This window comes from Lygodium microphyllum, chromosome 12, assembly GCF_053477565.2.
Source record: "Lygodium microphyllum isolate KBCC chromosome 12, Lygodium_microphyllum_v1.1.10, whole genome shotgun sequence".
NCBI classification, from domain to species: domain Eukaryota; kingdom Viridiplantae; phylum Streptophyta; class Polypodiopsida; order Schizaeales; family Lygodiaceae; genus Lygodium; species Lygodium microphyllum.
Window position 1 is genome coordinate 39,044,597 of NC_141146.1, and position 11,964 is coordinate 39,056,560.

The window sequence follows — 11,964 nt, forward strand, 5'->3', positions numbered from 1 at the left end:
TTGGTTGCTGTAACGTGTCCATCTATTCGCTCCTAGGACACGTCTTAGCAGCCCATCGGGAAGGGAGTCCAGAAAGCGCCGCCCGGAACTCCCACGGAATGTCATGGGGTTTGCGATCTAGGTCTTCCCGAGTCTGCCACGAAAGCAGAATCATTCTGGCTGCTCCCACTTAGGACCACCTAAATTAGGGTTTTCCTAGTGGTCAAATTCCTAGAGCGGCAGCTAGCGTCGAGCCCCAAGTGAACTACTCTACGCAGAAACGTCACGGTCGAAGCGGATTCATGCTGCACTTAGTTCAAGGAGAATGGGAAACGAGAGGGATGCAAAGCTCAACCTCTCTACCCATAAGGCATAGTCCCATTCCGTTCCCCTAAAACAACATAAATCGGGATTCTAGTAACCTAGACTCTAGGTCAACATTCCTTGCTGTTCATTTCCTTTGAGAAAAGTTCTCGGCCAATCGAGACCACCCATGGCCACATCCACCGCACTTTCCTCAGGGTTGCTTTAGTTCTTTGAGAAAAGCAATACAAACAGTGATCCTAAGCTATACAAACACAATCAAACCAGTGGTTGTTTACTTGGCCAACTGCTAAGGAGTGAATCCTTCTCTCCAAATGCATCCACCATTCGATCCGGGATCAATTTGCAACTTGGCAAGATCCCCAAGGGTTTCATTGCTTGTTTACCCTTTTATCCTTGTGTTAGGGTTTATACCCTATTAACCCAACTTAACCAACACCTTAGGTTCCATAGGTTAAGACAATAAATCCTAGGCAATTCTCGTCGCCCTAACTTGATTTGTCAATTGCTCGTTACCCAAACTTGGCAACTCAATAGCAAGATTAGTCATATCAAGAAGAACAGGGGGTATTGTTGGTTGAGAGTACTTTCATCCATCCAAGTGGCATCCTCTTCGGGATAATCTTTCCACTGGACGAGGTATTCTCTCAAGGTTTTGGATCTCAAATGCCTCTCCCTAACATGTAAGATCATGTCAGGCCATAGCTTAAGGACTCCTTGGCTAGGCATTACAACTTATTGATCATCGAGTACGTGTCTAGGGTTAGGCACATACTTCTTCAATAGACTGATATGGAATACATTATGAACCTTTAGATTCTCAAGGAGTTGAAGTCTGTAAGCATTCGGTCCTAGGCACTTGAGAATCTTGTAGGGTCCACAATACCTTGGACTTAGCTTCTTGCATTCACCTAAGGATAGGGAACTTTTCTTTGGGCGTACGTGAATGAAGACCATATCTCCTTTAGTGAAGGATCTATCTTGATGTTTCAAATCCGCGTATGCCTTCTGTCTATCCTTGGCGGCTTGGATGTCCTGTCTTATTGACTTCATTTGGTCGTCTATATCTTCCAACATCTGCTAGTTTGCAATTGACCATTTCTCTTCCTTTCTAGAATCATAATGATTGACACTTTGGGGGATAACTTGCATAAAACTACATAGATTTACATTAAGAACTTTGCCTACAAACCTATCATTTAATGCAATTGAATTTCAGGCTTTAATATGACATGCAATCTTTTCTAGATACAACTTCGATAAATGAAGTTCATACATGACGAATATCATAAGACTATTGTTGACTTAATCCATTCTACAAGCATCTTTGCATGCAACATGCAAGTCCATGGTTTCATTTTCATGCCATACAGTTCTTTGGACAACATCTAACGGATGTTAACGACTTTCTTATGCGAATCACAACAAGGAAGTTATTGCCTAAATGCAATATACACTTGTTCTTTCTTGCAAGGAAGACAAGGGTGAATTTGAACAAATTGTTCATCCTTTTAACCTATGAAATATGCATTTAGGCTTGTCACTTTAGAAATGCACGAAAAGGGCAACATGCAACTAAGCTCGTATGACGAATAAGTAATTTACATTCATAACCATGGAAATGCACGCAAATGGCAACATGCAACTAAGCTCGTAAGACGAATAAGTAATTTACATTCATAACTTTCCCATGAATTTTAAGTGTGCCCAATGCGGAGTTAAACTTATAAGAACCTGGGTTTGGGGAGTTGCAACAATGTCCACATGTAAACTTGGATTCGAGGCTCCCACGGGTGCATCGTGCGTCTTTGGCTTTGGAGCCATCGTTGATGTAGTGGACTTGAACTCCACAATTTGTCCTCACCTTTACATGATATCCAAACTTCCTCCTAGCTTGGCAACTCAGCCTCAAAAACCTGTCTACTTCCCCCTTGTGCAGGAATTGGAGCTTATGAGTCCGGTTTCTTAAACCAGGGAGGCACGTGAAAACGAGGCTTATGGAATCCTAACTTTAGAAGCTTCTGCTTCTCAACAGGATTACGTGGAAGGGGGGCTAATGATTAGAGGTGAGGAGATTGACAATGAGAGGGGGATGATGATGGCAATGGAGAGAGGAGGCAACGACGTGGCACAGCAGGCGATGGAGGCGAATCCGGCTACAGCACGTCACGGCAGCGATGGCAACAGCACGTCACGATGGATAAGATGTTCAACTTTGGTGAGCATATCCACCACAACCATAATGGAGTTGTATCCTCCCTAGACTTGGGGCACACCAACAACAAAATCCATACTAATGAATTTCCATTTCATTTGGGGAATGTCAAGTGGTTGCAACTTCCTAGGAGTTTTGACATGTTCAGCCTTAATGCGTTGACAGGACAAACATTCAATGACATATTTGAGAACGTCACCTTTAAGCCTCTCCCAATAATAGCTCTTTCTAACTGCATTGAGGGTCTTGGCATATCCAGGATGTCCTGAAAAAGGGGAGTGATGAGCTTCCCAAAGTATCTTCTGCTTGAGTGACTAGCTTGTCGGTATACATAATCTCATTCTATAGTAGACAATTCCACTATTGATAGAGAATTCTTGATACTTTGCCTGTAGCTTCGGGTCTTGATCCTTGATAGGGATCTCCCTTAGCAACTTGTGATAGGTTGAATCATGGCATGCCTCTTCTCTAGCTAGCTCAAGTATTGGGTTGTTTGGCATGGATACCTTTGTGGCTAGAGATCTAGCTGTTGATGGTTATTGCAAGATTAGAGAATTTAGAAATGCCTTGCGACTGAGTGCACCGGCAACTACATTCTCCTTTCTAGGCCAGTATTTGATTTCAAAATCATATTCCTCCAGCACTTCAATCCATCGACGTTGCCTCATATAGAGCTCATTTTTGGTAAAGATCCATTTGAGACTTTTATGATTCGTCACTAGGGTAAACTTGTTACCCAACAGGTAATGTCTCCAAAGCTTGAGAGCATGGATGACAGCTAACAACTCTGGATCGTGGGTAGCATAATTCTTCTCATGGCTCTTCGGTTTCCTTGAAGAGTATACTATAGGATGACCTTCTTGCATAAGCACACATCCTAAGGCAAGTGTGCTAGCATCACTTATCACTTCAAACTCCTTACCAAGGTCCGAAAGTTTCAGGGTAGGTGCTGACACCAAGCTTTGCTTTAGTTTATCAAAGCTAGATTGTTTAGTAGGTGACCATACAATCGATGTTTGCTTCTTCAGTAGATTGGTCAGTGGCGCTACAATCAAAGTATAGTTTTTGATAAAGACCCTGTACCATCCTGTCAATCCAAGAAAACTGCGTATTTCTTTGACAATTGTTGGTATTGGCCACTCCAGAACATCTCTGCCAGGTCTACTGAAATTCCTTCAGCTAAAACAATGAATCCCAAATATTCAATCTGTCGTTTAAAGAATGCAGACTTCTTCTTTTTGGCAGAAAGCTTGTGTGCTCTGATTGTCCCAAGGACCGTGCGAAGCTGGGGTTCATGATCTTCTTCTTGTTTGGAGTAAACTAAGGTATCGTCGAAGAAGACGAGTACAAAGTCATCAAGATATGGCCTAAAGATATCCTGCATTAACCTACTGAAGATGGCAGGTGCATTCGTCAGCCCGAATGACATGACCAGGAACTCAAAGTGCCCATATCTTGTGTTGAATGCCATATTTGGGATATCTTCTTCCTTGATCCTTATCTGAAAGCATCCAGACTTGAGATCAATCTTGGAGAAGATCTTCGCACCTTGAAGACAGTCAAGAAGTTCATCTATTCTTGGAATAGGATACTTGTTCTTAATGGTTGATTGATTCAACCCTCTGTAATCAATACATAGCCGAAGCGTTCCATCTTTTTTCTTTTGGAATAGCACTGGAGCTCCCCATATGGCGAACTGTTGGGACGGATGTAGCCCTAATCTAATAGTTGCTTGAGATACTCCTTTAGCTCCATTGCTCCTGGGATGGACATTCTATATGGCCTCTTTGCAATTGGTGTAGCCCCTAGCACTATCTTGATTTCATGATCAACTTTCCTTTGAGGCGAAAGTTTTGTCAAAAATACGTTTGCGTACTCCTTTATCCATGAAGGTTCTCCCCTAGACTCTTGATTCTGATCTAGCTTATTAAGCTTAATCAAGTAGACCGATAGTCCCTTTCTAACTCCCTTTATTATCCCAGATGCTTTGGCAAATTGAATTTTTGGCTTTCCAGTCTCTCCTTGTGTTGTGACCAATTCCCCTTCAAAGTTTGGAAAGGAAACTTAGCCCTTTCCACAATGAATGTGGGCATCATTAGGTTTAAGACAATCCATTCCGAGCAAACACTCATGGATACCTAGGTTCATAACCCTGAATCTGACCGAAGCCTCCCAGCAGGAATTCCACCTTAGCAGTTTGCCTGGTACAAGTGACCTCAAGACCATTTGTTGATTCCACAAGTAAGGTAGATGCATCTATTGTGGCTATCCCTAGACTTCTTGCACAAACTGGTGAAATAAAGGAATGTGTACTGCCACAATCAATCAAGGTTTTGAATCCTTTACCTTGATAATTCGATGGTGTCTGAATCACCGAAAACTGGCGATTCGGGCCTTTCTTGTGAAGGGCGGCATGGACTATTGCCCTCTCAAAGTCTGCTTCCATGGTCGGGTCTTCTTCTTCGCATATCTCCCTATTGGAAACACAGGCGGTTCATTCTCTACCTCGGGTGGCGGCTCCTTGGCCAGGAGTGGTTCCTTGGAATGGTCCTTGACATTGTCATCTGTCAAGCCTGGGACATTGCTTTTTGAAACAACCAAGCTCGTTGTAATGGAAGCAACGGATGTTGCGGCCATTACCTTGGGTAGGAACAACATTATTGACATTGTTGGTCCTAGCTTTCTTCCTTTGTCCCTGGTTTTGATCTTGAACTCTCTTCGCGTGGGACCTATACACTCCCTTGTTTTGATCTTTATAAGACCAAGTCTTTTTACTTCTTGGCCTGGTCTCTGCACCTCCTAAATTATGGGTGCAGTTCGAATCATTGCATCTTGAAATTCTGTTGGGTGCATTGATTCGATACGGGTGTTTACAAGTGGGTTTAACTTGGCACAAAACTTCGATACCTGTTGTGTCATATCCATTTGTGGCGCATACTTCAAAAGAGAGACGAACTTTGAGTAGTATGCATCAAGAGATATACCAAGTTGTTTCAGCTCATAGAACTCATTCTTCTTTTGCGTGTGGTAGGCAGATGGTAGATATCTTCCTCACACAGCTCTTTTAAGCTTCTCCAAGTAACTGACCCTTCCGAGATCCCTTGGTCTCTGCACCATTGCTTCCACCAAAGTCTTGCTTTGCTTGTAAGCTTCAGCTTGGCGAGAAGCATTGCTTGGTTGGCAGGTACAGTACCTGTCGCTTCGAAGTAATCTTCCATGGATTCGATCCAGATCTCGGCATCAATTTGGACGTACCTTCCTTTACCATAGAATTCTCGTGGCTTGGTTTTCTTGAGAAGAAACTTCTTCTCCTGAATCATGGCGGTACTTGATGTAGGGGTCGGACTAGGGATCTGCACTTGAGGTTGTGCCTGGGCATTGAGATTCTTAATGTTAATAACTCGCTAAAACGTTTATCACATTATATTTCATGCCCAATTCAGCTTTCAGTCAAAAGACCTAATCACTTAACCTTTTTTATCAATACTCACAATCAAGATAATCATTGATAAAAAGAGTCTTATTTCATTCATATAGCCCTTTCGAGTACAATATTTCTTGGGAAGATGGAACAAGCTGATACATTAATTCGGGGAGAATAAGATTAGGGCATCCTTTCCTTTGATATTTGTTCTTCTCGTAACGTCCCAACACCTTGATTCTGTCGGCAGGGATTATTCGTGTCACTTCCTCGTATAGATACGTGTTCTGCTTGACCTTCCGACCTCCGACATGTAGGGTTTCGTTTGCGTGAGCCTCAACAAAGATGAACAGCTTCACGATCTTCAGGTCCTCCAACCACTTGATTCTCTTTAAGTCGGTTCAAAGGTAAGCAAATCGGTGGGTAGCTATGTAATAGATTCCTGAATCACCCGTCCATCTCCGTTCCACATACAGGGGCAATGGATTGTAGATGCGGTCTAAGATATTCATCATATCGATCCTCTGTCGATAATCTCAAGCATGCATCGCGGTCATAAACATAACTTGGAATACCAAGAATCTATTCCATGCTTCATGACTTTGCAAGTCAGCATTGATAAGTAAGTAAGGAAATGTTCTTAACAACAATATTTACTTTACTTCTCCTTATTAAGTTTCCATGAAAATTATTAGATCCTCGTTGGTTCACTCTGATACCAACTGTAACATATCCACCTATTCGCTTGTAGGACACGCCTTAGTAGCCCATCGGGAAGAGAGTCCAAAAAGTGATGCCCGACACTCCTATGGAATGTCATGCGGTTTGTGATCTAGGTCTTCCTGAGTCTGCCACGAAGCGGAAGCATTCCGGGCGCTTCCACTTAGGACCGACCTGAATCAAGGTTTTCCTAGTGGTCAAATTCCTAGAACGGCAGCTAGCATCGAACCCCGGGTGAATTACTTTATGCAGAAACGTCAGGGTCAAAGTGGATTCATGTTGCACTTGGTTCAAGGAGAATGGCAAATGAGAGGGATGCAAAGCTCGACTTCTCTGCCCATAAGGCATAGTCCCATTCTGTTCCCCTAAAATATTATAAATTGGGAGTCTAGTAACCTAGACTCTAGGTCAACATTCCTTGCTATTCATTTCCTTCAAGAAAAGTTCCAGGCCAATCGGGACCACCCATCCGTAGGACGGACCCATGGCCACATGCACCGCACTTTCCTCAGGGCTGCTTTAGTTGTCTAATTATCTATCACATTTAGTTGGACATGTATAAAACAGCTTCCTTAATTAGCCAAGTAGACACTAGTTCCTTCATGTAATCTTAGCACTGACATAGAAAAACAATGTCAAGAAAATTCATTTTCAACAATTTATCTTATTAATCAGTCTTTGGAATACATTATAATAATCCAGCCCGTAGGCTAATCCATAGTCCGCCCGAAGGCTAATCCAGCCCGTAGGCTAATCCAACAATCCTCAGGGATTATAATCCAAGTTTCCACCTGTAGACTAGTATGCCGGCCTTGAGATCCAATCCCGAGTCACCTCGGCCTCTTGTGTGTAGGACCCGAAAGGCAAGGGATTTACGGCCAGAGCCCCCTGGAACTGAAGCATCCTCTTGCTCCAAGTAGTGCCCAATAGAAAGACCTCTCACGGCGGGTTCGGTCCACGTTCCCGACACGGCTAACAACCCCCTTGGTTAGGGTCAGGCAGACAGTCGGGGGTAACTGATGCTGCCTCTCCCTTCAGGCCTTCAACCTGAAGCATTAATTATTTTTTCATCTTTAGTTCTTTGAACAAAGCAATACAAACAATGCTCCTAAGCTGTACAAACACAATCAAACCAGTGGTTGTTTACTTGGCCAACTGCTAAGGAGTGAATCCTTCTCTTCGAATGCATCCAGCATTCGATCCAGGATCAATTTGCGACTTGGCAAGATCCCGCAAGATCCCCAAGGGTTTCATTGCTTGTTTACCCTTTTATCCTTGGGTTAGGGTTTATACCCTATTAACCCAAATTAACCAACACCTTAGGTTCCTTAAGTTAAGATAGTAAATCCTGGGCAATTCTCGTTGCCCTAACTTGATTTGTCACTTGCTCGTTACCCTAACTTGGCAACTCAATAGCACGATTACTCATCCTCTTGCAAATTATCTTGTACTTCGATCCTACCAACCCTTATTCTAAAGAGTGGCAAATCCATCTTGTGACTTAAACACAAAGCCATGCGACGTTGCAACTTTTTGCATAGGAGTCGCATCTAACTTGTGGGATCAATCTTCCATCAATGATGTTCCTTGGTCAAGAAGTATGTTTAGTCAAGATGTAGGGTTTTGGGTGTCTTCTTACCCAACCCAATTCCTAACCTTACTAGGTCACAACACTTGACCTAACGTGCTAAACCCTACCTAGCACCTTGAAGTGTTCATCGTATCAATAGGTTATACTTTTTACAAATCCCTTGAGGGTTATACCCTTACAAGTGATCTACCTAAAATGATCTAATTTTCTTGCGCGGAGAATGATCTTTGCTTAGAAGAGGTGCAAATACTTTTCCTAAAAGATGCAATTACCTAAATTCAAGATGCAACATTCCATGTAAGTATACAAATCATAGACTTTTTCTTCAATTCAACTATAGGGTTTGCAATTGACCATTTCTCTTCCTTGCTAGAATAATAATGATTGACACTTTGGGGGATAACTTGCATAAAACTACATAGATTTACATTAAGAACTTTTCCTACAAACCTATCGTTTAATGCAATTGAATTTCAGGCTTTAATATGACATGCAATCTTTTCTAGATACAACTTCAATAAATGAAGTTCATGCATGACGAATATCATAAGACTATTGTTGACTTAATCCATTCTACAAGCATCTTCGCATGCAACATGCAAGTCCATGGTTTCATTTTCATGCCATGCAGTTCTTTGGACAACATCTAATGGATGTTAACGATTTTCTTATGCGAATCACAACAAGGAAGTTATTGCCTAAATGCAATATACGCTTGTTCTTTCTTGCAAGGAAGACAAGGGTGAATTTAAACAAATTTTTCATCCTTTTAACCAATGCAATATGCATTTAGGCTTGTCACTTTAGAAATGCACGAAAAGGGCAACATGCAACTAAGCTCGTAAGACGGATAAGTAATTTACTTTCATAGCTTTGGAAATGCATGCAAATGGCAACATGCAACTAAGCTCGTAAGATGAATAAGTAATTTACATTCATAACTTTCCCATGAATTTTAAGCATGCCTAATGCAGAATTAAACTTCTAAGAACCTGGGTATGAGGACTTGCAGCGATGTCCACGTGTAAACTTGGGTTCTAGGCTCCTACGGGTGTGCCTTGCATCTTTGGCTTTGGAGCCATCGTTGATGTAGTTGACTTGAACTCGACGATTTGTCATCGCCTTTACGCGATCTCCGAACTCTCTCCAAGCTTGGCAACTCAACCTCAAAAACCTGTCTACTTCCCCGTTGCGCAGGAATTGGGGCTTATGAGTTCCGTTTCTGAAACCGGGGAGGCAGTGAAAATGAGGCTTATGGAAGCCTAACTTTAGAAGCTTCTAAGAAGCTTCTGCTTCTCAACAGGATTACGTGGAGGGGGGTAATGATTGGAGGTGAGAGATTGAGGACGAGAAGGGGATGATGATGGCGATGGAGAGAGGAGGCAACGGCATGGCGCAGCAAGTGATGGAGGCGAATCTGGCGGCAACATGTCAGGTAGAGCCTCCTTTCTCTCTCTCTTCGTGCCTCCCCACAAGCTTAAGGGGGAGGTTATACAGGCTAAGGGTGGGAGAATAGCCACCCTCGTGGCATGATTGCATTCCCTCTCCTCCACATGCTTCTCTACTTAACTCAGTCCTTCTCACACTCCCTCTCCCCCTGCCATGCATTGGCTGAGGGGAGGGGGTAATTAATAGGAAAATTTGCACTACTTTAATCATTTATCCATTTTCCTTTCTGAAAGGGGTGTTCTTGTGCGGCCTTGTGGGATTTATCCTTGGCCTTAATTGCACAATGCAGATAGGGATTATTATCGCGCGCACGGGGTAAGCGTATAACTGCCAACATTTTTCGATGTGGGAGATCACTTTGGGGTGCCTTATTGCACGAGGCATGCAGGGTTTAAGGTTCTTTAATATTTCGCAACGGAAATATTACAGTTGCATATCTTGAATAAATCTCAAAGCCCCATTCTTTTTGGGCACAATAAACCAACAATTTGAGTATGGGGCTGAAGAGCGCTCCAAGATCTTCATGCGAATCTTTTCATTTACCAAATCCATTAGCTTTTAACAAGTAAGCCTTAGGCATTGTAATAGGCCTCAAGTTCCATGGTATATGTGGCATTGTTAATATTACCATAGAAGAGACAACATTTGGATCCACACAACCTATTTTAGTTGGTTGAAATGTAAATGTATTTCCATGCCTAGCCAACATCCGCATAAAATAATCTCTTTCAACATACAAAAGAAACCCTTCAGCAACAACTTTCAATTCCTGTAATGTTTTAGATATAAACTGATGACCTATATCTTTAGGATTCCATAAGCTTGGCTGCCTTGAAACTTTTTGATACAAACCCTCACTTTTTGGTGAAAGTGGCAAAGTAATTCATTTTACCTTTTTGTCAACTATCTTATACTTTGTCTCCACAAGTGCTTTAGCCCATTGTAATCCTTCTTCTTCAGCAAATAATGCTATAATATCATATATGTACAAAGAACATATTGACAAAACTCTTTTTTCTGTACATGTATAGTTGCTAAAATTTCAGTCATAGTGTCATTAATATTCATCCCATAAAATATAACTAAAATGCCTTTACTTTAAGCTAATAGTCCCAATGCTCTCAGTTCCTTAGTAGCCCGTTTCATAGATATGCGTTTAGCCTTGCACATAGCTTCCATAGGCTTAAACCAACATGAACTATTTGCTATAAACTGAAAATAACCAATAGTAAATACATGATTCATTCCATCAAGAGGCAAGTATATCCTCTAAACAACGTTACTATAGCCCCTCATTGTGGTAGTGCTTAATGAAAATCCAGGTCTTTGAATTTCCTTGCATTTAGAGGCAAAGGAGACTCTCAAAGCATATCTCAATTTCTAGGATGATTAACACAATCAGTAAGAAATTGGACTACTTTCCTCCCATCATTGCTTTTGACTCTTGCATAAGCAGAACCATCATCAAGCACCTTTGTTTCCATGCGCACTCTTGTAATATAGGGATGTCCGAAAAGCACTGCATATGAGGAATTACCTTGTACAAAGAAGTATTGCTCTTTTTGTATATCATGAATTATCACTTTTACATTATGACATGTAGAATAAAGATCTCCCAAAGAATTATTTGCAGCCCTCATACGCCAACCTTGATCAGTGTCCATAGGCCATGCATCATTTTCATACAATCCACACTCAATGACATGAATCTTAGACCCATGGTCAAGTAAAGTAACACAAGGAGTTTCACATTCCCCTATTTTCACTACCATTTCAGTGGTAGTTGTGGCCCAATGATTTATTGTGTAATTACTTCGAGGAATAAATCCTAAAGTCTCTTCCCCATATTGTTACATTTGCCTTACTCCACCATGCATATTGCTACAAGGCAATGCATTTTCAGCCACTTTCTTCTATTTTCCACATGGTATCCACTTATTAGTAGCATCTTCCATAGATAATCAAGTACTTACTTCATGCTCATATTCAGCCCCTCAACAAACAAGTTTTCTCTTAAAATTGTAGCAATGCACTAGTGGTAGCATCAAGAAAATGGCAGTTCCTCTTAATTATGTCAATGATCTCATCATAAAATTCTCACTTGGCGATGCCAAGCACCTCTCCCAAGGTAAATTCCACCCGACCATTTAAGATCCATTCTTCAAGAACCTTCTTAAGATTCGTGATTGTCTCAGTGTTCGACTACAACTTATATCCTGGCTGCTTGCCCTTCTTTTTCCCCTCTTATTTGCTATCTTATTTTTG